This window comes from Giraffa tippelskirchi, chromosome 13 (assembly GCF_054371585.1).
Source record: "Giraffa tippelskirchi isolate mGirTip1 chromosome 13, T2T-mGirTip1v1.2.pri, whole genome shotgun sequence".
NCBI lineage: Eukaryota > Metazoa > Chordata > Mammalia > Artiodactyla > Giraffidae > Giraffa > Giraffa tippelskirchi.
Window position 1 is genome coordinate 2,915,029 of NC_137287.1, and position 27,569 is coordinate 2,942,597.

General features: G+C 48.2%; 1 protein-coding gene across 1 annotated transcript in view; it reads left to right on the top strand.

Moving 5' to 3' along the window:
- The window catches only part of SDK1 (sidekick cell adhesion molecule 1), an 840,913-nt gene extending 823,580 nt beyond the window's left edge, over nucleotides 1-17,333 (top strand). The window contains exon 33 of the transcript XR_014072186.1: nucleotides 17,223-17,333. The gene's annotated coding sequence lies outside the window, so the exon portion shown is untranslated. The remainder of the gene's footprint in view (nucleotides 1-17,222) is intronic.
- Nucleotides 17,334-27,569: the final 10,236 nt, after the last annotated feature.

Sequence of the window (27,569 nt, forward strand, 5' to 3'; positions counted from 1 at the left end):
AGACCCCCGGCCTGAGCATCACCGGAGGTTCTCAGGCCCCTCCCCAGACCTGCTGAATCAGAAACCCTGGGGGTGGGACCCTCTGCAGATGGTCTTAAAAGCCACTCCCTCCAGGACATTTCCAGGGTGACGGGTGGTGGATGAGCCGGGGGAGGGAACAGCCTAAGCAGAGACGGGCGGGCACTGTGTGGCCGGGGAGCGCTGGTGCGCTGGGCGTGTCATCACAAAGTGATGGCCGTGCAGCTGAAAGAACAGAAATGCATCGTCTCCCTGTTCTGGAGGTGGGGTGGGCTCCTCCCGAGGCTGCCGGGGGGAATCTGTTCCATGAGGCGGGGAGGTGCCCCAGCGCTCCGGGGCCCGTCGGGGAAGAGTAGGAGCACGAGAGTGAGAATGTGGGGGAGCCAGCCTCCTCTTGGTGGTGAGTGGCGCTGGAAACACTGAGTCCAGCGACATCATTTGAGTCACGAAGGCCAGGTCGGCTCCTCAACTTTCCCAGTGCCTGGACCAATACATCGCCTTTTTGTTGAAGGCTTTTTGGCGTTTTTTTGTGGGTTTTTTTTTTTTAATATGTTTTGTTGTTTTTTAGTCACTAAGTCATGGCCAACTCTTTGCAACCCCATGGACTGCAGCCCATCAGGCTCCTCTGTCCATGGGATTTTCCAGACGAGTGGGTTGCCATTTCCTCCTCCAGGAGATCTTCCCGACCTAGGGATCGAACCGGTGACGCGTGCACTGGCAGGTGGATTTGTAACTGCCAGACAACCAGGGAAGTCCCAATCCTAGCCATTGTAGCCATTTGAATTTGTCAAATTGAATTTCTGCTTCATGTGATTGAAAGCTGTACCTCTAAGGATTGAGATCCAGGACTGAGATCAAACAACAAATCACCCTCTGACTTATGTTATATTGTATATAATACATCAATATTAATCTACATTATTTTGTAGTATCCACTATGGACTCCACTTTGAAGAGAACATGAGCCATCAGACAGTATTCTTTATGTTCCTGTTATGTCTTTATTGAATTGCAGCGTTAATTCTGTTAAGCGTGATTGCCAGCATCCTGAACAGAAGCTGCTGAGCGATGGCTCAGGTCTTTCACTCACGCATCTCCGTTCACTGAGTGTCCAGAGCAGCCCCCTGGCCTTAGCAACAGGACAGCCGAAAGGGCAGGAGGCGCCTCCAGCAGGTCACCTGCTGCAAGAAGGAAATTCTGTCTTGCTTCCTGGATTTCAAGGTGAATTTTCTCCAGCCCTTCTACCGTGTGAGAGCCTCAGGGAGTGAGTGTCCCCCTGCAGCCATTCTTCCTGGCACAACCTCTGGGTAAGGGCACCAGAGGTGTCAGGGTGCCACGTTTCCAGGGGATCAGCCCCAGTCCACAGACGACAGACAAACCAGAATTAAACTTACCCCCGCCTGTGCGAGGCTTCACGGATAAGCGAAAATTACTTCTGACCTTTTGACATCTTAGACTCGTTATATTCTTGGTTTATTTGGATGAGAATGTTGTTGTTGTTGTTCCTTCCCTCAGTCGTGTGCAGCTCTTTGCGACCCTATGGACCGCAGCGCACCAGGCTCCCCTGACCTCCACTGTCTCCCAGAGCTTGCTCAAACTCATGCCCATCGAGTCGATGATGCCGTCCAACCATCTCATCCTCTGTCGTCCGCTTCTCCTCCTGCCCTCAATCTTTCCCAGCATCAGGGTCTTTTCCAGTGAGTCAGCTCTTCACATCAGGTGTCCAAAGTATTGGAGCTTCAGCATCAGTTCTTCCAGGGAGTATTCAGGGTTGATTTCCTTTAGGATTGACGGGTGGAACAGAATAGATGCCATCAAAGAATAAAGCTGAGACTCTCAGAGCTTAGACAAAACATACAGAGCCGAGTCTGCTAATGCAGACAAAGGGACGCGTGTCCCAGCAGGAAAGTGCTGAGCAGAAACACAGGGTTTAGATTCCGGACAGGGGACCCTACTGGTCATGCTGATCACAAGACTGACAACAGCTGCTGTGCATAGAACCAGTCCAGAGGTGTGTGCACAGCGGGTCAACACTAGCCCTGTCATTCCCTGGTCTGGAAAACATCTTCGATTTTAAGAAACATCTTCAACCCAAAGTGAAGGGGTCGGGGGTTAGTCGGAGTCAGGGTTCAGTCCTTGTGCCTGGTCCTCTGTCAGTGGTGGTGGCCAGGGGCCAGTTGGATGATCTGGCCAAGCAGTGCCAGGGAGTGAGTGTTTCACATACAGCATCCGTTCACTTAGTCCACATTTATTGATCCTCTGATCTGGATCGCTTCATTCTGATCTTAGCTCAAACATCGGCGCTTTAGAGAGGCTTTTTCCGTCATCCTGTCTTAAGGTCACAACCCCGGCTCCCCGCCCACCATCCCTTGCGCTGGTCCAGCGGCTCCTCCACTCCCAGCTGCAGCCGCGGGGACGTGGGTCTGTCTTGCTTCCGGCTGTGTGTTCGCTCCTCAGAGACTAGGTGCCCCGTGCGTGTCTCCCAGAGAGGAGCAGCACCTCAGGTGCTGGAAAAAACCAGAGCTTCCAGAACAGACACGCTGTGATCGAACTGAGCCAGAGGCTCTGTGTTTCAGTCAGGTATTTGTTAAATCCCTGTATTATAAAGCAGAGGGAAATAGGACTGTTGTCACTTGCACCCTGCTTCGGAAGGCAGACGATCAGCATCTGTAAACATGTTTTGTTTTTAAGATTTTTTTGATGTGCACTATTTTTTAAAATTATTTAATTTATTTATCTTTTGGCCATGCTAGGTCTTTATCGTCGCACACAGGCCTTCCCGAGCTGTGACACGCGGGGGCTGCTCTGGGCTGCGGTGCCCCGGCTTCTCTGGCTTCGGCGCACAGACTCTGGAGCATTCAGGCTTCAGGAGTTGAAACGCAGCCTCAATAATTGTGGCTTACAGGCTTAGTTGCTCCACGGCATGTGGGATCTTCCCGGACCAGGGATTGAACCCCTGAACTGGCCAGGCAGATTCTTATCCACTGTACCACCAGGAAAGTCCAATGTGAACCATTTTTAAGGCCTTTCTTGAATTTACTACAGTATTGTGTCCGTTCTGTGTTTTGGGTTTCTGGCCACCAGGCATGTGGGAGCTTCGCCCCCAGACCAGGGGTTGAGCCCTCACCCCCTGCAGCAGAAAGGCGGAGTCTTAACCCCTGGACCACCAGGGAAGTCCCTGTAAACATTTTAAACCCTCATCCCCCAGTCTGAGAGCTTTGACTCTCTAGACCCACCCCCCACCACTTCGTGTATAAACTGTGCCCGGAGCGACTTTGTGAAAAGCTGAAAACAGGTCTCAGGCCCCATTGGCCACGTGCTTCCCCGGGGCCCCAATGGAGAGCACAGAGTAGGTGTCCAGTGCCCACAGCCCTCGTCACCCACGGCCTTATTACCTTTCTCGGTCACGGCCTGTGTCATGGCCACATGCTGATGCATGGCCATGGCCAGACCACTCAGTCCTCAGCCATGATCTGTTCCCACACTTCACGACCCCAACAAGGGATGTCCTTGACCTGCCCTGGTCTGAGGGTCTGCAGTCCCCCACCCCCACCAGTCTCAGCCCTGCAGGCTGGAAAGCCAGAGCCAACAGTCAGTGTCCACTCAGCCGGGCCCCGGTGTTTAGGGGAACGTTGGTGATGGAAGGACCCGTAAGAGCCAGTTAACTCCTGCTTTTAAAAATAAAAAAGAATTATTTGTTTGTTTGGCTGAGCCAAGTCTTAGTTGTGGCCTGTGGGATCTAGTTCTCTGACCAACGATAGAACCCTGGATTTGGGAGAGTGGAGTCTTAGCCGCTGGACCACCAGGGAAGCCCCCCATAACACCCGCTTGGCCACTTTCTCCTGTAAAGCTGAGCTGCTCTGGGGCCAGGCTGACTGCCGTCTCCAAGACACAGGCCCACTGCACGATGCAGCTTTGGGCCCTTCCCACTGCTCTCAGAGTTCAGTTCACCCACGCCCCTGACATGGGAAGATCAGGCAGACCGCCCCCCAGGCTTCTGTGGGCCAGGCATTCGGTTTCAGCAAGAGCTAATAGCGGCTTTACACGGGTCATGTTATCTAGTAGCTGCATCAAAACCACAAGCCCCAAACCCCAGAGGGGCCCTCCTGCTGAAGGCTGCCTCCCCGCGGAGCCCAGCGGCTCCAATTCGGCAAGATGCTCATGCCTGTTCTGTGTCCAGTATCTAGAGAGGCTGCCCGGGCGCTGGGCCCCCAGGATAACCCTGACCGGTCAGCAGTGACAGCAAATGGCAGGGCATCTCACCCTCTAGCTCCCTGCATGCGACTCCCAGAGTGTGGAGGGCAAGCTGCTAACTCAGGGTTCACCGACTTCAACGTTCATCTCATCCCAAAACAGCCCCCCAAGTGATGCACAAAATAAACCCCACGGTACGTTTACCCCTCCCCCCACCATGCCTGGCATCCCCTCCCCCACAGGACCAGGTAAGATGGGCATTTATGTACCTGTATCCACAGGCTCAGCGGTGAAGCATCTGCCCATAGTGAAGAAGATACGCATTCAGTTCCTGGATGGGGAAGATCTCCTGGAGGAGGAAATGGCAACTCACTCCGGGAATCTTGCCTAGAGAATCCCATGGACAGAGGAGCCTAGTGGGCTGCATTCCATGGGGTTACAAAGAGTCGGCCATGGCTTAGTAGTGACTAAAGCACCACCACATCCAACAGGGAAATCAGAGTTTGAGGTCCTTCCTCCCAGTGTGTTCAGACAGTCCTCTGGGCCCTCAGTCCGCCTCTGGGACAGGGAGTCTTAACCACTGGACCCCCAGGGAGGTCCCTGCGGGCAGGTCACCTGATGCTGGGAGCTTCCGTTCTCTTGTCAGTCTTCCCGGTAAAGCAGAGGTGACTCTTCCCAGGGCTGCTGTGAGGCTGGGGTGACTTACTGATGGAGAGTGCAGCCAGCCAGGACCTGATGCATTACTTGGGAATTCCCTGGCAGTTCAGTGGTTAGGACTCTGCACTCTCACTGCTCAAGGCCCAGGTTCGATCCCTGGTCAGGGAACTAAGATCCCACCCGCTATACAGTGCAGCTAAAAAAAAAGGACCTGGCACACTGCTGCCTCTCAAGATGTTATTTCCAACCTTATCTGTCTGATGAAATTTCTGTATCTAAACCTTCCCATTTTCCATGAAGTCTCACTGTCTTGCTATTTCTCCAATTGGAAATTAAATTTCTAATGCACATCTCAAAAAATAATTCTTGGCTTGGCTGCCCTTGGTGGCAAACGTTTTCTTCCTCTGCGTTCTTCTACAAGCCTTGTAGTGTGAGCTTCCGTGTTGAGGTCTGTGTTGCGGACAGGGTCTGCGTGCAGGCTTTGTCTAGCTGTGGCAACCAAGGCTATTCTTTGTTGCAGTCCTGGGGATTCTCACAGTGACGGCTTCTCTAGGTTGCAGAGCACGACTCTGGGGCGCGTGGGCTTCAGGAGTTGTGGCACACGGGCATAGTTGCTCCGAGACATAGTTTATCTTCCCAGACCAGGGATTGAACCCGTGTCCCCTGCACTGGCAGGCAGTCTCTTACCCGCTGCACCACCAGGGACGTCCCAGTTCTGTGTTCCTTTTTCAGTTAATATTATGTATGCTATGGTGTTCCTGACGAGCTACAGTCCATGGGGCCGCAAAAGAGTCAGGCACAACTGAGCAACTAAACAACAGCAGTCTTACATACAGTAGTGTCTGTATGTTAATCCCAACCTCCTAATTATCCATTCCCTTCCTTCCCCTTCAGGACCATACGTTTGTCTTCCGTGTCTGTAGGCCCGTCTAGCACCATTTGTTGAAGAGAATATTCCCCCTGCTTATTTGCTTTGGCATCTTTGTCACGAATTAATCATATATGTATGGCTCTGTTCCTGGGCTCTCTATTCCGTCACAGTCCCATAGAAATAGAACCCAAGCTATAAACGTAAGTAATGGGTATAACTTTAAATTTTCTGGTAACCACATATTACAAGGCGGGCAGCTATTGGACTGCTGTATTAATAACTCATAGTTTAGTCAGCCAGTACCCACAGGTACTGTTTTATGAATGAATCCAGCCTGGCAAACACAGGCAATGGGGTGTCATGAATTATGTATCATGTGAAATAAAACAGGTTCAGTTGGTCCACAGGCTGGAGCCTCAGCTGAAAGCAGAGCCCGCGAGTTGTGACTTTCAGTGCAATGTTATGTGAGGTGTTAGTCGTTCAGTCGTGTCCGACTCTTTGCGACCCCGTGGACTGTGGCCGCCAGGCTCCTCTGTCCGTGGGATTTCCCAGGCCAGGATACTGCTGTGGGCTGCCATCCCCTTCTCCAGGTGAAGCTATGTAATCAGCGCTAAACATTTCCTCGCAGCCTGGCTCGGTAGAGCAAAGAGCAGGATGCTAGATCCATAATCAATACCATGAGTAATACGAAGTTTGTTTAACTCTAAGAGGCAAGAAATTGTTAAAGACTGAAATAAATCTTAAAATAAATGTTAGTTAAAACTAACCTATGATATTCTATGCCAGCCTCATGGATTAAGTTTCTGGAAGCAATCGGATGAGACTTACTGGTTAGAAAAACAAGGATTTAAGGGAGAAGTAACATTGGGAGAAGAAAGCTTGTGAATAAGCATGTCTTTAGAATTATTGATTAGTTAACAAAAAATAAACAACGGAGACATTACAAACTGCTGGACTAAGCATCACTTTCCTGACTCCAACTCCCATAAAAACGGCAGAAAATGTAATTCTAATGAGAGTAAATACATAACAGTGTTAGACTGGCTGTAGAAGACTTTTTTTAATTTTATTGAAGTATGGTTGATTTTACAGCATTCTGTTAATTTCTACTATACAGGAGGATGATTCCGTTACAGCTATGTATACATTCTGTTTTATATTCTTTCCCATTGTGGTTTTTATCTATTTGTGTCTTTATTTGGCTGCCTGAGGTCCTAATTGCGGCACCCAGGGTTTTCTCTGCATCCCATGGGCTCTTGCGTTGTGGCACATGGACTCTAGTGTGGGGGCTCTGGAGCACATGGGCTTGGCTGCTCTGGCGCTCAGGCTTAGCTGCTCCACGGGATGTGGGATCTTAGTTCCCAGCCAGGGATCGAACCCGTGCCGCCTGCATTGCAAGGCAGATTCTTAGCCACCGGCCCCCCGGGGAAGCCTCTCCTTTGTGGTTTATCGTGGAATATCGTATCTAGTTCCCTGTGCTGTACTGCAGGACCTCATTGTTCATCCATTCTCTGTATAACAGTTCACATCTGCTAACCCCAACCTCCTTGTCCTTCCCTCTACAACTAGAAGACTTTTTGAAGATTAGAAAGCACACAGAACATGATCTATGGAGAAAAGACAACAAAAGCAATAGCCCAAAAGCAACAGGAAAGCTGGCGACGTCGTTGAAGGATGTTCCAAGCCCACAGCACAGCTGGGATGAGAACCCAGGGCGCCTGGCTGCATCCGCTGACTGCTCCCTCACATTCCCTCTCTCTGCCAGATGTTTGCCGAAGTAAGTTAGTATTTTAAAAGTGATCTCAAGTTACAATACTTTGGCCACCTGATGTGGAGGAGCCAATTCGTTGGACGAGACCCTGATGCTGGCCAAGGTTGAGGGCAGGAGGAGGAGGGGCACCCAGAAGAGGAGGTGGTTGGACGGCGTCATCCGCTCAATGGACGTGAGTGTGAGCAAACTCCGAGAGATAGTGAAGGAAGGGAAGCCCGGCGTGCTGCAGTCCATGGGATCGCAAAGAGTCAGACACGACTGAGGGACTAACAGCAAGTTACAAAACTTACAATGAACAGGGCGCTCAGCTCGGTGCTCCGTGATGGCGAAGAGGGATTGGAGTTGGGAGTTGGGACCATGGGAAGGGAGGTCCAAGAGGGAGGGCTGGCTTTGTGTACAGCAGAGACTAACACACCACTGTAAACCAATTACACGCCGATAAAGAAAAACTTTAAATAAAACTAAGGTTAGAAGAAGAAGAAAAAAGAAAAATTCCCCCATTAAAAAGCATCGCATAAACAAGGTCCTACTGTGTAGAGCAAAGAACTATATTCAGTGTCTGTAGTAAACCATAATGGAAAAGAAGAAAATAACAATAAAAAATAAATAAAATTACAATGGGAAAAAAGCATCCCAGTTCATTACCACAAATAACATTTCTTTTTCATTTTCGTGTGTTCAAGTGTATTTTACGCATGGCTATTTGTAAGAGAAGTGGGCCTACGAGTTTTTGTCCTGTTTCTCATTTAACTTGTGTAACATCTTTGCCATCTTGTCACTGAATCTTCACAGCTATTGTTTTTAACATCTACATAATATACGTTGATTACGATTTATTTTCTTTTTTCCTTCTTTTTGACCATTTAGGTTGTTTCCAATTTGTGCTATTATAAGTAATGCTGTAATTGACCTCTTTATTTCCTTGGCTGAATTTAAATCTGTTTCATGAATTAAAAGCAGCTGAATTGACTTCTGCTTCAGTCCTTTATGAACAGAAATGGAATGTCCTGGTTTCACAACAAGGAACAGTCTAAATTTAGGTTTACAGATCAGGCTGTATGACAAGTCACAGTCGCAGTGGCAGAGTTCCTAAAGCATTTCAGTGTCTATTCAGCTTGCTTGTTCCTCTTTTGGGAATACAGTGAGCCCATGTTGCTCTGGTTTTACAAAGAATCTCAAGATGGATAACTCTACCCTTGACAGGACTAATTCTGTCTTCAACAGTATGACTTCCAGATGCGTTACTTTCTTCAGTTCTTTCTGCACTTGACCAAGGTTAAGGGCAACTATGAATGCATAATTCTCAGGTCATTTAAAATGCTATATAACACTGACAGGGTTTCTGTTTTTTCACAAAGTATTTTGTTGCTCCAGAAAACTAGTGTATAGTGATACTATGGCAGAAATGGAGTGCATGATGTTTTTAAAAAAATAATTCAAGGTCTTAGAAATTTTGAATATGATACTGAGAATTTTAAACTCAACAAACCAAATGAGTAGGAGATTGATAGAACTAAAAATGGATTATTTCCTGACTTCATGGACGGAGGAGCCTGGTAGGCTGCAGTCCATGGGGTCGCTAAGAGTCGGACCCGACTGGGCGACTTCACTTTCACTTTTCACTTTCGTGCATTGGAGAAGGAAATGGCAACCCACTCCAGTATTCTTGCCTGGAGAATCCCAGGGACGGCGGAGCCTGGTGGGCTGCCGTCTATGGGGTCGCACAGAGTCGGACACGACTGAAGCGACTTAGCAGCAGCAGCCTTAGAGGTCCAGTGGTAAAACACCGTGCTTTCCACTGCAGGAGACACAGGTTCGATCCCTGGTCGGAGAACTAAAAGATCCCACATGCTGTGTGAGGCCAAAAAAAAAAACAAAACTAAAAATGGATTATTTCCTGAATAATTGAACCATTCCAAAGCCATCTAACATGAATTTCATAAGTAGAGAATGAAAGAATGGAGGAGAGGAAAAAAATTAATAATAAAATTATTCAGAGTTTAAAGACACAAATATTGGGGTTGAATAGGTTCACGGTAAGTTGATCAGAATGCATGAAACAGAAGCAAAACCATGGAGTGAAGAGAAAGTCCTAAAAGATTACAAAGCAGGCAGGAGAAAGAGGAGAAAACAGATTGCCTACAAAGGAACAGGAATAAAATCAGGTTCTGCCCTCTCACTGGCAACAGTGGATGCGGAAGACAAAGGAGCAGCAGCCTGAATTGTCTGAGGATAAAAATTACCCTGAACCCAGCATTTCAGACACAGTCCAAAATCAAGGTACTTCCAGACATGCTAGAACTGAAAGCATTGACCGTCCATAAGTCTCTTTAGAACAAATTCGTTAAGGATTTGCTCCCCTAAAACAAACAAAAATAATGAATTTAAGAAGGCAGCACAAGATGCAAGTAACTATATGAGAAAAAGTAAAACCACTCCAACTGCCATCTCATGAGCTCCACATGTGGACAATTGAGAGAATGGAGGGGATAAAAAATTATGTCTGACGATTCAGGAGGCGTAATATTTTTAAATGTGTCATTGAAAACTAAGCTGAAAAACATACCAAAAGAATCCCGCTTGGGAAAGGTGTGTTAGCAAGAAGAGGAGGAGGCTGGTAGGAAATAAGAGGAGTAAAATTACGTGAAAGGTCTTGTCTTGCTGAATTAAAAATAAACAATCTGATTAACTCTGGACATGTTTTAAATTTAAGAACAGTTGGAAAAAATAATTGTATTTATAACTTCTTAATTTCAAACGACTGGAGGAAAAATAATAAAACATGATATGGTCAATCTTCAAAAGACAGGAAATAAAACATAAGATGAGAATATATTAAAACATATTGGTAATAGCAACAAGTAAAAACTTGTTAAGTTCTCCTATTAAGGGAAAAAAACTGTTCAGAACATATCAGATAGTAGTCGGCTACATGTTTTGCAATTAAAGAGATAACAAAAAGATGGCTTCTAGTTAACCTTAAGAAAACAGGTAATTACTATGCATTTTAAGCTATATGTGAAGTTCAGTTCAGTTCAGTTCAGTCACTCAGTCGTGTCCGACTCTTTGCGACCCCATGAATCGCAGCACGCCAGGCCTCCCTGTCCATCACCAACTCCCGGAGTCCACCCAAACCCATGTCCATCGAGTCAGTGATGCCATCCAGCCATCTCATCCTCTGTCGTCCCCTTCTCCTCCCGCCCCCAATACTACCCAGCATTAGGGTCTTTTCCAATGAGTCCACCCTTCGCATGAGGTGGCCAAAGTATTGGAGTTTCAGCTTCAACATCAGACCTTCCAATGAACACCCAGGATTGATCTCTTTTAGGATGGATTGATTGGATCTCCCTGCAGTCCAAGGGACTCTCAAGAGTCTTCTCCAACACCACAGTTCAAAAGCGTCAATTCTTCGGCGCTCAGCTTTCTTCACCATCCAACTCTCACATCCATACATGACCACTGGAAAAACCATAGCCTTGACTAGACGGACCTTTGTTGGCAAAGTAATGTCTCTGCTTTTAAATATGCTATCTAGGTTGGCCATAACCTTCCTTCCAAGGAGTAAGCGTCTTTTAATTTCATGGCTGCAATCACCATCAGCAGTGATTTTTGGAGCCCAAAAAAATAAAGTCTGACACTGTTTCCCCATCTATTTCCCATGAAGTGATGGGACCAGATGCCGTGATCTTAGTTTTCTGAACGTTGAGTTTTAAGCCAACTTTTTCACTCTCCTCTTTCACTTTCATCAAGAGGCTCTTTAATTCTTCCTCACTTTGTGCCATAAGCGTGGTGTCATCCGCATATCTGAGGTTATTGATATTTCTCCTGGCAATCTTGATTCCAGCTTGTGTTTCTTCCAGCCCAGCGTTTCTCATGATGTACTCTGCATATAAGTTAAATAAGCAGGGTGACAACATACAGCCTTGACGTACTCCTTTTCCTATATATGTGGAGTAAGATGGAAATTGTACTCTTAAGTAAGTTAACTCATAACATAATTTTAACAATAAGCTAATTCATAACATAACTTTAAAATCTGCTCAAGTTAGTCCAAAATTAAAAGGGAAGACCAAAATTCAGTGAGACCAAAAATTACCCATCATCTCAAGAATTTAAAAACACTAAGCTGCAAAATAAACTAAGAAGACAAGAAGGAAATATTGAAGAGCAGAAATTAATTTTTTATAAATATACAACAGGGAGGATGAAAAAGCCAAAAGTTGTATCTTTGAAAAGATAAAATCAGTAGAGTAACATCAGTGGTTCTCTGGCAAGAAAGAATGAATAAATAAACATTAAGGGTGAATGGATAACGTTTCTACAGATATGTAGACATTAAAATAAAAATAAGAGCGAATTTGCTAATGGGAGCAAAGTTACACACTTGAGAATTTAGGTGACGTTTACAAATATGTAGAAAAACACCACAACTCACCAAAACTGACACAAGAAGAAACAGAAAATTGACATAGTTTTATAACCATTAAATGCAGGCTTCCAGCGCAATGCAGGTCCAAACCAGAAGGGAGATGTGATGCTAAAACAGGCTTGGAGTTTTGATAAAATCTCAAGTCAGACATGTTGATTTGAGATTGTTTTTGCTTCTAAACTGTCCTGGAATGCCTGTCCTGTAAGAATGAACCCAAAATTCATGGCCTAGCCAAGTTTTTACTGGGAGGCAGAGGAAAGTTACTAAAACAACAAAAGATTTTTAAAGATTTGTTGTGATTTTTGTCCGGAATCATGTTTTACTCACCACACTGGGTATAGATAGCCCCGACTACATTCAAGATTTTAAAAATAGTTTCCGGAGTTATTGGCATATAATTGACATATCGCATCGTATAAATGTTATATAATCTTTGCTTATTTATTTACCTGACTGTGCTCGGTCGTCTTTGCTGCATGCTCTCCTCTCTACTTGCGGCGCGCAGCTTCGTCCTGCAGCGTCCTTAGCTGCGGAGCACCGGCCCCGGGCGCTCGTGCATCCGTAGTTGCGGCTCCCGGGCTCCAGAGCGCAGGCTCAGCGGTCGTGGCGCCGGGACTTTGTCACCCCACGGCGTGTGGGTTCTTCCAGGGATAGATTCCATGTTTCCTGAATTGGCGTGCATGCTTAGTGGCTCAGTCCTGTCCAACCCTTCACGACCCTTTGGACCCTAGCCCGCCAGGCTCCTCTGCCCAAGAGATTTTTCAGGCAAGAGTACTGGAGCGAGTTGCCATTTCCTCATCCAGGGGATCTTCCCAACCTGAGGACTGAACCCATATCTCCTGTGTCTCCTGTGGATTCCTTACCACCGTGCTAGCTGGGGAGCCCAGTTTTTATGCCAGTACCAGACTGTGTGATCACTACAAATTTACTGTCAAGTTTTAAATCAGTAAGTGTGATGCTCGGAATTTCACAGCAGTCTAGTAGTTAGGACTCTGAACTTTTGCTGCCGAAGTCCTGGGTCCAGCCCCTGCTCAGGGAACTAAGATCCTGAAAGTCTCAAGGTGTGGCCAAAAAAAGTGTGATGCCTCCAGCTTTGTTCTTTTTTCTCAAGATTGTTTCAGCTGTTAGGGATCTTTCGTGGTTCCACATGAATTTTAGGGTTGTTTTTTTCTGTTTCTGGAGCCTAGTTAGAGGGCACTTTCAGAATCTACAGTCTGACTGACTTCGGAGGACTTACCTCCAGGGGTTCCCAGACCACAGCCAAGAGGGGCTGGAGCCAGTTCACCGGCCACTTCAGGGTCCACAGCCAGGACCCAGGTCTGTACGCCTGACATGTGAGCCATGGGTGGGCCTGACTATGGGTCTGGCTCCAGGTCCCTGGGCATATGGTGCCATGCCAGGACCAAGCCATATGGGGCTGAGGCCGAGTTCTTAGGGGTACAGAGCTGTTTCTGGCTCTGTAGCTAGGACCGTGGTCAGCAGATCCATTGCCAGGTAGGACTGCACTGAGCTTTTACAACCTCATAACCTGGGTCCCAGAGCTCCTGCAGGAGCAATTTTATAGGTGGCACAAAAAGTGAAAGTGTTAGTTGCTCAGTCGTGTTGGACTCTGTGACGCCATGGACTATAGCCCGCCAGGCTCCTCTGTCCATGGGATTCTCCAGGCAAGAATACTGGAGTGGGTTCCTATTTCTTTCTCCAGGGGATCTTCCTGACCCAGAGATCAAACCCAGGTCTCCTACATTGGCAGGCAGATTCTTTAAACCGAGCCACCAGGAAAGTCAGCCAAGTCTTCTGACTTTCCTCAAAAATCAGAAACCTGCATTCTTATTTTCCCTGATTTCTGTACATTGCCAACAAAATAAAGATAATTTTTTTTGAGACTTACCTGGCACTCCAGTGGTGAAGACTTTGCCCTCCAAATGCAGGGCATGTAGATTCGATCCCTGGTTGCATCTGGGCCAAAATCCGAAAAAAATATGAAACAGAAGCAGTATTCTAATAAACTCAATAAAGACTTTTAAAAAATGATCCACATCAAAAAAATAACCTTTAGAAATAAAGTTTTTTAAACCTACGATGAGCCAAGTAAAACTAATGTACGCACCTGATTCCGAACAGACATGAAACCTCTGATTTAGACGAGGTCTAGTCAGTGATAAATCACAGGGCGGTTAAATTTCCAGGCCAGAACTTTGGATCCAGCGGAGAAGGGGAGGTGAAGCTGGAAACATGAGAGGCACAGTCATCTCTTTGCCATGGAAACCCCATGGGAGAAGGTTTTTTTTTTTTTTCTGTATTAAGAGATCAATGGAGGATTAATAATAATCCTCTACATTGGTAGAGCACTTCAGACCCGAGTGCTTGCTCATCCCTAATCTCATCTGAGGCCTGGTGACGGCCCACGAGCTCGTCGAGAACACCCGCCGCCCTCTGACCTGATGAAAGGGAGGTAAAGCGCTCACACGGGCGCGCTCAGAGAAGGAAAGAGGAGAGACACAGAGGAGACAGGAGGACCCAGGTCTCAGTGGAAAGGCTCAGGATTAAGTTCGTTCTCCCTGACTTTTCATCTGCATCCTCTTATCCTCTGTCTGTCTGACACGCGGTCCTGGTCTGAGGTTGCAGGAGGCAGACGGAGAGTGTTCATACAAGGCAGAGGGGACTTGGCAGGGGTGGGGTCAGGACTCTGAGCAGCGACAGAACACATCTGGCCAGATGTGCAAGGAAAACATCACCGGCTGGCCGAGGCCCGTGACCACACCATTTGCCACCATCTCTCCCCTGCTGCTTTATTCTGCATCCCGTAAACCCCCCAGCCCCTTGCCGTGGGGAAGGTAGGCTTGACATTTGTTTTCCATCTCCTCGCTTGGCTGCCTTGCCAGTAACCCCGCTCTATGCTGCGGAGCTGGGTGTCTAGGCGGTATGACCTGCTGTGAGTGGGCAAAACAAATCTGGCTCAGTAAAACTGACACCTACTCCAACGTGGACGGACCTTGAAGACACTCTGCTAAGTGAACTGTCAGTCACGAGAAGACAGATCCTTGTGATTCTGTTACAGGATAGGGTCTTGTAGAGAAGAAGGCTGGTGCCAGCCGCACAATACCATGAATGTGCTTAACTCCACTGACCCTTACGCTTAGAATCGGTTAAGATGTGTTTTGCCACAATTGTTAAAGTTTTTAAGTGGGGCGAAGTCACGGAGTGGGTGCAAGCCCTCTGGCCTCCGCTTCCCTCTGCTCCCACTTTGGGCTTTGCAGTTTGACCCGAATTCCTAACCCACTGGTGAGACTCTGCTGGTCTACACCTGGGGAGGTTTGCCAATTCTGCTTCCCCTCCCTGGGGTGCTTTCCCTGCTTTATCCCGTCTTTTGGCTGAACCAACTCAAATGCCGTGAGATGGATGGATGGATGGCATCATCGACGGGAGTTTGAGCAAACTCTGGGAGGTGATGAAGGACAGGGAAGCCTGGCGTCCTGCAGCTGATGGGGTGGGAAAGAGTCAGACATGACTCAGCAACTGAACAGCGACAGCTAAAGCGTCCGCTGCCTGAGTCCTCCCCCATCCCACGCCCCACCGCCTGCCCCGAGGGTGCAGGCCTCTCTCTGGGCCCCCTCTTTGTCGTGCCTGTATCTCTACAGCCGCCCTCGCACATAATGTGTTGGCCGCCTGTTTGCTTGTCTACACGTGTCTCTCCAGTAGACATGGGCTGTGTGGGGCGGGGTGCCTGAAGGTCTGAGGGTAACTGAGCATTCTCTCAGCCACTGGGGGCTGAGAGTGAAGACCCAAATATTTGGAGGTAGAATGTCATGAAAATGGGATTATAGGGACTTCTCTGGAGGTCCACTGGTGGGATCTCTACACTTCCACTGCAGGGGGCACAGGTTCGATCCCTGGTTGGTGAACTAAGATCCTGCATGCCAGGTGGTACTGCCAAAACAATAGAAAATAAATTTTAATGGGATTATGATGGCCGTAAACACACAGACACTTTCTGACTTGGTGGTGAATCTCCTTCCTCCATTATAAGCAGAGCAGAGGGTCCTAGGCTGGTGTCCCTGCAATTTGGGGGCATCCTTCAGGGCCATCAGGGGCTCAGGAGGGCTCCATGGAGAGATGATGAACGGGTTCCTGGCCGGGCCCAGGCCTAAGATTCCTAGGAAACTGTGTCCAGTGGGGCAGGAACCCATTCTTAGAGAAGTTCCTGGGTATACACGGGGCCTGGGAGACTGGGGTGGGGCAGGGGAAAGAATAACTGAGAGACTTTCAGAGGGCATCGCTGGACACCATTGTGCACCTCACCTGACCCGACCCTTAGAAGGGCTTGGACCAGATTCCCAAGAAAAGGAGGCTCTGTACTGAGCAGCCACAGAAATACATTTTTTTAAAAGTGATATCTCCACTTTGGCCACCTGATGCGAAGAACTGACTCATTGGAAAACACCCTGATCCTGGGAAAGATTGAAGACGGGAGGAGAAGGGGACGACAGAGGATGGGATGGTTGGATGGCATCACTGACTCGATGGGTGTGAGTTTGAGCAAGCTCCAGGAGTTGGTGATGGACAGGGAATCCTGGTATGCTTCAGTCCGTGGAGTCGCAAAGAGTCAGACACGACTGAGTGACCGAACTGATCTCCAGGAATATTTAAAAGCCCACTGAAAAGACAGACATACAGATAGACAGAAGAAATGAATTCAGAGATAGGCTCGCATATGCATAGTCTGTTGATTCACTGCAAAGGTGCCAAAGGGAGAGATTGCCTTTTCAATAACTGGTGCTGGAACAATTGAACATCCATACAGGGAAAAAAGGTTAATCCTTGCCTCAGACTGTATACAAACTTTAACCCAAAATGGATCAGAGACCTAAATGTAAGAGCTAGTTCCTTGAAACGGCCAAAGAAAAACACTCTTCAGCGTTTGTCTGACTTTGGAGTAGGCAGAAATTTCTTAGATGTAACAGCAAAATCACAATCCTTTTTTTAAAAAGGTGGTAAGTTAGGCTTCATCAAAATTAAAACCTTTTGCTCTTTGAAAGACACCATTAAGAAAGCAAGAAGACAAGCCACAGACTAAGAGGAGATATTTGCAAATCATACATCTGGTAACTTGTATCCAGACTATACAAGGACCTTCTCTAACCCAACTGAAAATGAATACAAGAGTTGAATAGACATTTTGCCCAAAAAACCATACAAACAGAATGTATTCATGTATTTAGATATGTATTTGCATGCCCTCTCAATCAAGAAACCTCACATATTTTTTTTTTATTTGCTTCCAGGAAACCCTCTCGCCTGGTGCCCGCTTCATCCTGGAACAGCTAAGATGGTGTTAATTCCATGATGGCAGCAGTTTCCTCGACCATCCCGTGTAAGACCCACAGGCACAAACGGTAAGAATCGCATGCATCTGGTGACGTGGGGGGGGGACCTCTGAGATGAAGTTGGAGGAGCCAGGTGGACCTTAGGACTGCTGTGAGCAGTGACGTGTTGTCCGTGTTTAACGTCTGCTCTCCAGGGGGAGCGAGGACAATCGTGATTTGTTGTGTTTGCCACTTTCCGTGGGGTAAATACTCCTGTCCTGGCTAATTTCAAGCTAACATCATGACGTCCCCGAACCCAGAGTTGGGAAGAGATGCGTGTGATCAGCTCTCCTGAGTAACCCAAACCCGTTCCGGCAATGAGACGCCGCTTCACACATCTCATCAGCAGAGCACTAAGCCAGACAATACCGAGTATTTAATATGAAGATGCATTAAATGGTGGTGGGAGTAGAAATTGGTTCAGCCACTGTCGAGAGCAGGGCGATATTATTTGGTGGAATGCTTGTAGTCTGCAATCCAGAAATGCGTGTGGTTTTCTAACTGGATATGTATAAACAGAGCTTCTTGCAACGTCGTTGGGAAAAGCCAGAAAGTGGAAGCAACCTAAATGTCCATCAGTAGGAAAATGTATAAATAAATCATGAAACAGTCATTGAGCGGAAGAATGCACTGCAGCATTCTTAAAATTAATACGCTAATACACGTATCAAGATGGCTGTATCTTGGAAAACATAATGTGGAATAAAAAATCAAGCTTTAGGATGTTATGTGATGCATAACACAGAACTTCTGTAGAAGTTTTAAATGCATAAAATGCTACCCGGTGATATGATACAGATAGATATATTCGTTGAAACATGATGAAAAATCATTTTAAATAGAGTAGACAAATATATCCGAAATTTATGATAATATTGCTCCTGGGGAGAGAGAAAGGAGCTTGAAGCTGGGGATGGATATAAAGGGTACTTCATCTTTATTATATTATTCTAGCTCCTTTAAATATTAAAAAATAGTGATTTGAAATAAAAATGACAACATATTAATGGTTTCAATTCTGTATTCTGACAAATAGGGCATCGTACTGGTTACATTTTTCTTTATGTTTCTTGGTATTTCAAAAAGTCCTTCGAAGCATCAAGGCGCGATCTCTTTATGACATGAGATTGCTACCTCCACCCCTGTTCACTGGCAAATCGCACACACCAAGTACTCAGGCAGAGAAGTGCTGCTAGAACGTGACCAGGTGGGCCCTTTCCTCTCAAGTGATGTGCCCCCTTCTCCAGGAAGCCCCTCTTGACTTCTTCCTCTGAGCTCCTGGTGGCATTTCATGAATGTAGCTTTGGTGACACTTGTCACACTGATTGTATAATAATTTCATGTTTCCAGCTGGAGCTGGGGTCATCCCAAAGGTTCTCTTCACATGTCTGGGTTGGGAAGACTCAAACAGCTGGGAGCTGGGGTGCCTGGGGTTTCTGAGACGTTTCTATCTTTCTAGACAGATGCACAGATGATGAAGATAGATCGGTAGATGCAGACAGGTAATGGCTAAATAGGTACATAGAATGAAGATAGATATAGATGAATGAATGATAGATAAAGATGGATGATAAATAAAAGATAGATAACCATTCCAGTATTCTTGCCTGGGAAATCCCATGGGCAGAGTAGCCTAGTGGGCTGTTCCATGGGGTCGCAAAAGAGTTGGGCACAACTGAGTGACTAAACAGATAGATAGACAGGCAGACAGGCAGACAGGCAGACAGGGGTAAATGTGGAGATAGAGATACTGTGGTATGTTAGAAATGTATCATCTCTTGCCCTAGAACCAATTGCTACATATTCAGGAATTTTGTGAGCTGGTCACCAAACCATCAGTAACTTGAAATTGACGGTGATGAGAGTATTTCCATCACTGCTGCTGCTGCTGCTGTTGCTAAGTCGCTTCAGTCATGTCCGACTCTGTGCGACCCCATAGACGGCAGCCCACCGGGCTCCGCCGTATCTGGGATTCTCCAGGCAAGAATACTGGAGTGGGTTGCCATTTCCTTCTCCAGTGCATGAAAGGGAAAAGTGAGAGTGAAGTCGCTCAGTCGTGTCCAACTGTTAGCGACCCCATGGACTGCAGCCTACCAGGCTCCTCCATCCATGGGATTTTCCAGGCAAGAGTACTGGAGTGGGGTGCCATTGCCTTCTCCGATTTCCATCACAGAAGTAAGCTATACATCAGGTCTGTTTTTGAGCGAGACCAAGCTTGTCTGCCTCACTGGGTGTGGATATAGAAATATTTATTTTCTCCATTCTGTGTAAATATATGCAGTTCTCCTAGCTTTGTCCACTGAGCCAAGATGAAAAGGTGAACGGAGGTAAAACCTCCTCCCACTGCCTTTTAGGGAACAGTCACCGCATCTGCTGAGGGTGGTCACCTCACCCCCCGCGCTCACCAAAACTCTAGCAGCTCCAGAAGGGAGCAGCCGCCTCTGTAGTTAGCTGAGGCCTCGCCAGAAAATCACCACGTCCGTCAGCACCCAGCCCCGACCCCGAACGTCTGTTCAGAGTCAGAGGAATAGAGAGGAAGCAATGATTATTTACACTTCTATTGAAAAGTCTTCACTTAAAACTGAAAGAAACAAACTCCACAACTGGGGAGGAGGTTTAAAAAAAAAGGCGCTGAGCCAAAATATTTTCCCCTCGGTTTAACTAAACTCCCCATGCCTTCTTTCAAAGGACATCTTAAATCCAAAACTGAAATCAAGGACTTTGCTTTTTTGGTAATTGTGTTGGAATATAGCTGACTGACGATGTTGTGTTAGTTTCTGGTGTATGGCAAAGTGATTCGGTGATACCTGTACCCACTCCACATACGGTCATTACGGAGTATTGACTGGAGTTCCTGTGCTATCCAGTAGGTCCCTGTTGGTTATTTATTTTATATATAGTAGTGTGTGTATGTTAATCCCAACTTCCTAATTTATTCCTCCCCCCAGCACTTCCCCTTTGGTAATAATAAGTTTGTTTTTGAAATTTGTGAGTCTGTGTTTAAGTTCACTTGTATTTTTTTTTAATTACATTCCACACATGAGTGATATCATATGATAAATGTCTTTCTTTGTCTGACTTACTTCACTTAGTATGATAACCTCTAGATCCATCCGGGTTGCTGCAAATGGTGTTATTTCATTATTTTTTATGGCTGAGTAACTTTCCATTTTGTGTGTGTGTGTGTGTGCGTGTATGTGTGTGCGCGCGCGTGTGTGTGTATGTGCGCGCGTGTGTGCGCGCGTGCGTGTGTGTGTGCATGCGTGTGTGTGTGTGCGTGCGCGCGTGTGTGTGTGTGTGTGTGTGTATAAAACGCCTTCTTTATCCAGTCTTCCGTCAGTGGACATTTAGGTTTCTTCTGTGTTTTGGCTATTGTGAATACTGCTGCTATGAATACTGGACTGTATGTATCCTTTTGAATTATAGCTTTTTCCAAATATATGCCCAGTAGTGATTGCTGGGTCATATGGTGGCTCTATTTTTAGTTTTTAAGGGACTTCCAGAGTGTTCTCCATAGTGGCTGTACCAATTTGCATTCCTACCCTCAGTGTTGGAGGGTTCCCTTTTCTCCACACCCTCTCCAGCATTTATTGTTAGTAGACTTTTAGACAACGGCCATTCTGACCAGTGTGAGGTGGTACCTCACCGTAGTCTTAGTTTGCATTTCTGTAATAATTAGCGATATTGACCAGCTTTTCATGTGCTTTTTGGCTATCTGTATGTCTTTGGAGAAATGTCTATTTAGATCTTATGCCCATTTTCCGATTGGGTTGTTTGTTTTTTTGACATAGAGCTGCATGAGCCGTTTGTATATTTTGGAAATCGATCCCCTGTTGGTTGTAAAGTTTGCAAACATTTTCACCCGTTTCGTGGCTTGTCTTTCATTTTGTTTATGGTTTCCATTGCTGTGCAAAAGCTTTTAAGTTTAATTAGGTCCAATTTGTTTTTTGTTTTTGTTTTTATTCCTCGAGGAGGTGAATCCAAAAAAGATGCTGCCGTGATTTATGTCAAAGAGTCTTCTGCCTTGTTTTCCTCTAATAAGAATTTTATAGCATCCGGTCTTACGTTTAGGTCATCGATCCATTTTGCGTTTATTTTTGTGTGTGGTGTTAGAGAATGTTCTAGTTTCATTCTTTTACATGTAGCTGTCCAGTTTTTCCATGTGCTGGATCTTCAATGACAACTCAGCAAGACCGAGTTGTCCATATCCTGCAGTTTCCAAGGAAAGGGCTGATCTCGACCAGCTCCAGGGAGATAAGCTTGAAGGTCAAGGTATTTCCGGCCTGATAAGAGGTCCATGGGGGCCGTGGGCCACACCAGATTGTTAATGCCGACAGTGTGGATCGTGAAAGGGGTCTTGGGCCGCACTGTATCTTTTTGACCTCTAGAGGGGCTGAAGACTAACAACTAAGGTCAGCCACACGGACAGTCCATCCTTATGCAACTGACCCCCAGCAACACACAGGGAAGCCAAGGCCTGGGCGGGCTCCCCTGGCTGACACCATGTCATATGCGTCATCACACATCATTATCGGGAGAACTAAGAATCGTCTGTTCCGTTCCACTGGGAAAAGACGATGGGAAGCCTGCTCACGGTCTCGCCTGGACTCTGTCCCACAATTCTTTCACCTTTCCTGATTTTATCGCTATCCTCTTGCTATAATGAGCCGTAACCGTGAGTGTTAACTGCAGAATTGAAGGGGGAGGCCGTGTCGAGACAACCCTCGGCGTTTCGGTCCAGCCGCTTGACGTGTTCTTCCATTCTCCTTCCATTCCCCGTTGAGCCCACCTGTGGGGAAGCTCGCCACTGCCCACACACCCAGTGCTTTCTCTCATCTCCACGCTCTTCTTAGCACACCAGGGTTAGCAGTCCAGGGTTTACGAGAGTGTGATTGTGAAATGCGAGGGCGAAAAGCAATGAGGTGCTCAAATCGTTGGTCAGAAAACAAAGATGGCGCTGTCCACACTGACCAGGCAGGGGCCCTGGCATGCAGTAGCTCATTTGATAGGGTGACCCATGGGCGTTTGGACTCATTATAGGAGGATGTCGTTTAGGGTTGTCACTGAGTGCTGACAGAAGTGGGGGTGCCACAGAGGTCAGACTGCGGCAGGAGGAGTGGGAGGTAGAGGCCCGTTAGAAGCAGATGATGATGACGTGTGAGTGTGTGTGTGTCTGTGTGAGTGAGTGTGTGTGTGTGTGAGTGAGCCACTCCACTGCCTCGCGCACTAGTCCTGCTGGGTCACCAGCTTTATCTTCTTGCAAGGTTTGGCCTCAGATGCTCACAGCCACGGGCTTGCCACAGCCTTCGCTGGTCTAGGCTGACCCCTCGCAGCTCCGCTGACCCCGTGGGCCACCAGTCAGGAGTCCTGGCTCACCCCATGCAGGCTGGCCCTCTTGGCCAAGCCCCGAGATCAAGTAGAATTCCGCATCGTGGACTGACTCCAGTGGCAAGGGTTCTGATGAGTCAGAGATTGAAGGAAAAGTAATAAAAACCGGTGGTGGAGATTCTGCCTCCAGAAGCTGGCTGTGCCGGCCACGTTCTGCTCCGTGAGGTCCCTCTCGTGTCCTCTCCCCGCCTAGGTCACTCACCCCCACCCCCCACCCTGACTCCCCCCAGCCAGGGAACCAGGGAAGCCTTTCTGATCTTACAGGTGGAATGCCTTTTTTTTTTTTTAATCGTTTTCATCCTATCCCCCCCCATCTCTATCTGCATATGAGAGAACTTTCTCAGCCTTTGAGGCCCAGGCTTTTGAAACCTAAAGCCATGAGATGACTTACCTTAGTCTGTTCCGGCTGTGATAACAAGATCCCTCAGCCTGGGTGGCATTTATTTCTCCCAGTTCTAGAGGCCGGAAGTCCAAGGTCAAGGCCAGCTTGGTTGCTTCATGGTGAGGACGACTTCATAGCTGGGGCCTCCTTGCTGAGTCCCGACATAGTGGAAGGGGCTGGGGCAGGGAGCTCTGTGGGGTCCCTTTTAGAACACTAATCCCAGTGGGCTTCCCTGGTGGTCCAGTGGTCAAGAATCTGCTTTGCAGTGTAGGGGCATGGGTTCGATCCTTGGTCAGAAAGCTAAGATCCCACTGACCTGGGAGCAAATAAGCCTGCACACCATAACTCATGAGTCTGTCACCACAGCGGAAGACCCCCCGTGATGTAATGAAGACCCAGTGCAGCCAAATGAATACATAATTTAAAAAAAGAAAGAACACTAATCTCATCCGTGAGGACTCCAGCCTTGACCCCTCCCCACAAAGACCTCACCTCCCAGTACTATCACCCTGGGGGTTAGGGTCTCAGCACACAGTTTTGCAGGGACAGAAACCTCCACACCACAGCCGGGGCTCTTTTCTCTCCACGTTCCTGCTCTGCAGTCTTTCCTTGAGGCGCTACGGGCAAGGTCGAAGGGGACATCAGGCGTGAGAAAACGCCAGTGACGGTTTGAAATGGGAGGGGAGGGTGTACAACGCTGTGGATGTTCCAGATGCCTTGGGATTGGACACGTCAGAAAAGTCCACTCTGTGTTATGTGGGCTTCACCCCAGTGAGAAAAAGGAAAAGGAGGCCTTCATCAGTCACTCTAAAACATGATCCACCTGCATTTCAGCAGCACCTCCACGCCAGCCGGATGAGCTCGGCACCTTTAAATCTACGCTCACTAATTGGAGCGCGTGCAGGCTTCTGGCGGTGGCGACAGACTCTGTGTGATTAATTTAGCAAATGTCACGGTCAAGAGGACAAGCTTCAGAGAAGCCCCCGGGGGCAGGGACCAGGGTTTGCGGCCTGGCTCAGCCACTTCCGCGGGGCGTGACCTCGGCAAGGTCTTTAATTTTTTAAAATCGTTCATTTATTATTAACAGCCCAAGAGGAAATATGTGACTATTATTCAATCTTCTGCATTTAACTTTTCATGTCTCGTGAACTTCCACCCTGGGAAATGTCAAATCCATCCACGAAACATCCAAGCAGAAATCAAAATGTCCCCAAATGTTAGAGAAATGAATCACGGCCGACTTGACACACAGTTCCAGGCGTCACAGGTAACGTAAGTGCTCTGTGCTTCGATGTCTGTGTTGGCGAGTCGAGGGCCACGTCCCGGCCTGTTTCTCTCCCTCCAGACCCGATGCAGCAGCCTCTTGGCCAGTACAGCCCGCACATGCCTTTCCCGCTCCATCGTTCCAGCTCCCCGGCTTACGACGGTCCACAGCTTCCATTGTTTTTGAGATGCAGTCCAGAATCCTCATCACGGCCACCGAGCCCCCCACCCCAGCTCCAGCTGCTGTGGGCTTGTCCCAGTTTCCCCCGAGGCTGCTCAGACATGCTCACCACTTCTCATGAGCCACCCGCAGCCAGAGGCCGCTGGACTGGCTCTCCTGCAAAACGATGATGAGACTTCCTTACCAGCTGCTGTGAGAATTAGATGAGATAGGCGTTAGGAACGCGCCCAGGGATAGAAAGGAGGCACGAGAAAATCTCCCTTTAAAAAAAAAAATTGGACATGTCACATAACAGATTTCCTAAAAAAGAAAAAAAATTGATGTTGAGGAAGAAAATTTATCATGCAGAAAGGTTCATAATATATCACAAAGAGAAAAAAAGAGACACCCAAGTACACTCATGAGTATGCCACTGATTTTGTCAAGGTGCACATTTTGTAGTTTTACATGAATATATAATTTTATAATTATATATAAATCATGGACAACCTGTAAGTACATATAATTGATGTGTGTATGTGTGGGTGTGTACATATTTTTAAAACCACAATATCAGTATCAACATATTATTAATGTAGTGGTTATCTCTGGGTAGCAGGAAGCATAAAGCCAGATATTTAATCTGTGTGTTTTCTGTGAGGTGTTTTTTGTTTGGTTTTGATTTTTTTTTTTTTTCTTGCATTGAGCACAAGCTGTTTGTAATTAGAAGGTGAAGTTGACCATCCTCCTATGTGATACTGTGTTTCTTATCTTGGACAAATAGTACAGGATTCTTGAATCTGTGACAGCTACTGAATCTGTTTAATATTTTGAATTATAGATAAACCAAATAATCTGTTTTAAACTGAACAGAAAGTGGTTCCTAGCTTAAGTCATCAGGCTGTGAGAAATGGTTAAAACCGCTGTATCCTAGCAGACATCTGCAGGCTGGGAAAGTTAAGTTGTCGCCGAATCTGACCTGCAGGGAGTCACTCTGTTGGGCTTGTCGGTTTGGCGCCGTTGGATCTGACCTGGTTCGAACGAGGCTCAAAGGGGCAGCTCTACTTTGACCCGGGGTTCCTGAGCTGCCCGGACGCCTGGGGAACTGTCTCTGCGGAGCGGGACAGGAGGCCATCCTGACTGCCTGGAGACCTGCCTGGAAAGAGACGGTCCGCAGAGGTGGTGGTGACCCAGGAGAGAGCGTGTGAAGGCCGTGGGCAAGGGAGCACAGGCCCTGGGGGTCGGTCTCGGAAGCGGCATCAGACAGAACCCCGGCCGGACAAACATCTGATCTGAGTGCAGCCAAGATCGCCAAGGCAAGGCCTGTATGTGGAGACGCAAGGCCGAGGCTGGGCTCTGGGAAAGGCCAGCATTCTATGGCCAAGGGCGCGAGGCAGGACCAGTGAAGAGCCTGGTCAGGCGGGAGGACACACGAAGGACTTTCTCCCAGAAGAAGCTGGCCAGGGGGAGAGGGGCGGGTGGGGGGGGAAGGGGCAGTTCCAGTGGCCTAGAGGCCGCCTCCGTGGACAGGACCCCGAGGACTCGAAGCTGAGCTCCAGCAGGTCCCCGCGGCCCCCTGCCAAGGACATGCACCGCCCTTGGCCCGACAGGGCTTCTCTGGAGAAATGTCCTTTCCCTCAACACCTTCTTTCACATGCCCCCATGGGCAGAGTGCCTGCGCCAGCCCCCAGGGGAGGCGGGGTCCTGGTCCATAGCTGCCAGCACAAGAAGAAGTAAAACCTGGAGCTTTCGGTTTAAGTGGATGAAAGCCATTCCTCCTCGTCCGTGACCGTCTGCGTGAGTTTGCATACGAAAGCACTCCTCGAGATCACCGTAGCAGCCGGCCAAGGTGAGGCCCTGGAAGACTCAGCCGTTTCCTCCAGGACGGTGTCACGCTGCCCCATCGTCACCGCCGAGACGGGCCCCGCAGGTGAAATCCGGTCCCGAGGTCCTGACGCTCCGCTGTGTCCTCCAGCGTCACCCTTCTCCATCTGCAGGGATGGGTCAGTGCCTCCCACCGTCTCCCGAATACTCATGGCGCCCCGGGGTCAGCGCTGTGTCATTCGAGTGCGAGGTGTTGCCTCTGCAGGGTGGCACCGAATTCTGACTCCGGTCCCACTCAGTATTTCCACTCGTAAGCTGCCTGGTTCCCCCATGAAGTCAGCCGCTCTCAAGCTTTATAGTCACGACAGCAACCCTCATCTCTCACCAGGTCCCCCCAGGATTCCACAGGTCCTCCTGGGACACTTGGTCGTCTGTGTTCCCAGCCTCCATCCTCCGACCATTATTCACCCTGTATCTCAGGGTTTATTCTCCTGGCAGACTTCGAGCCAACACCAGATGCCAGGGCGATTTTTTTTTTTCCCCTTCCAACACCGTGGAGGAAAAACAGATCTTCCAGGTGTGGGAGCCCCCCTGACAGTTCAGAAAATGACAGATGGGCAGGAGTCTCGATTCATCAGAACATAAAGGCACGAAGCTGGCTTCGCCACTCAGCCTCGTCGCCTGAGCCATCCCAGAGTGGAGGATGACCCTCAGATCTGGAGACAGAAAACCCTGGATGCGTCCTTGTCAGAGCCGGGCGCCCACGTCTGCTCGCCCCCAGGGGCCATGGGACAGGTGCAGAGGGAGCCGTTGGCGGGACTGTTTGCTCAAGGAGAGCTGGAACAGCCAATAAAGGGGGGCTGTGGTCGGGCGCATCTGAAGAGCCGAGTCCTGTTCCTGCTGCACTTGGAAGGTCCCTGGCGGCCAGGGGTCCGGTGGGGACAGCTAACTCCGCCCTTGATGCTCTCGGTCCTGGTCCCCGGCCGCCCCCCGGGCACCCGCCCCTGCAGAGCCTCTGACCGCGTCCCCTTCCCCCGTCTGCTGCCCCATCTCCATGATGCCAGCATCTGAAAGGCAATAACGGGAGCCCGCAGACAGGTTCCAACCGCCCTCTTCTTCCTCCTGACCCTTCCTGGTCCTCACTGCACCCCTCAAGACCCTCATCCAATGCCCCAGGCCCCTCCCTCTGAGGAAACGAGCTGGCCTCCCCCCCTGAGATGACTGAGACCCTCAGGTCTGCGCGCCGCCA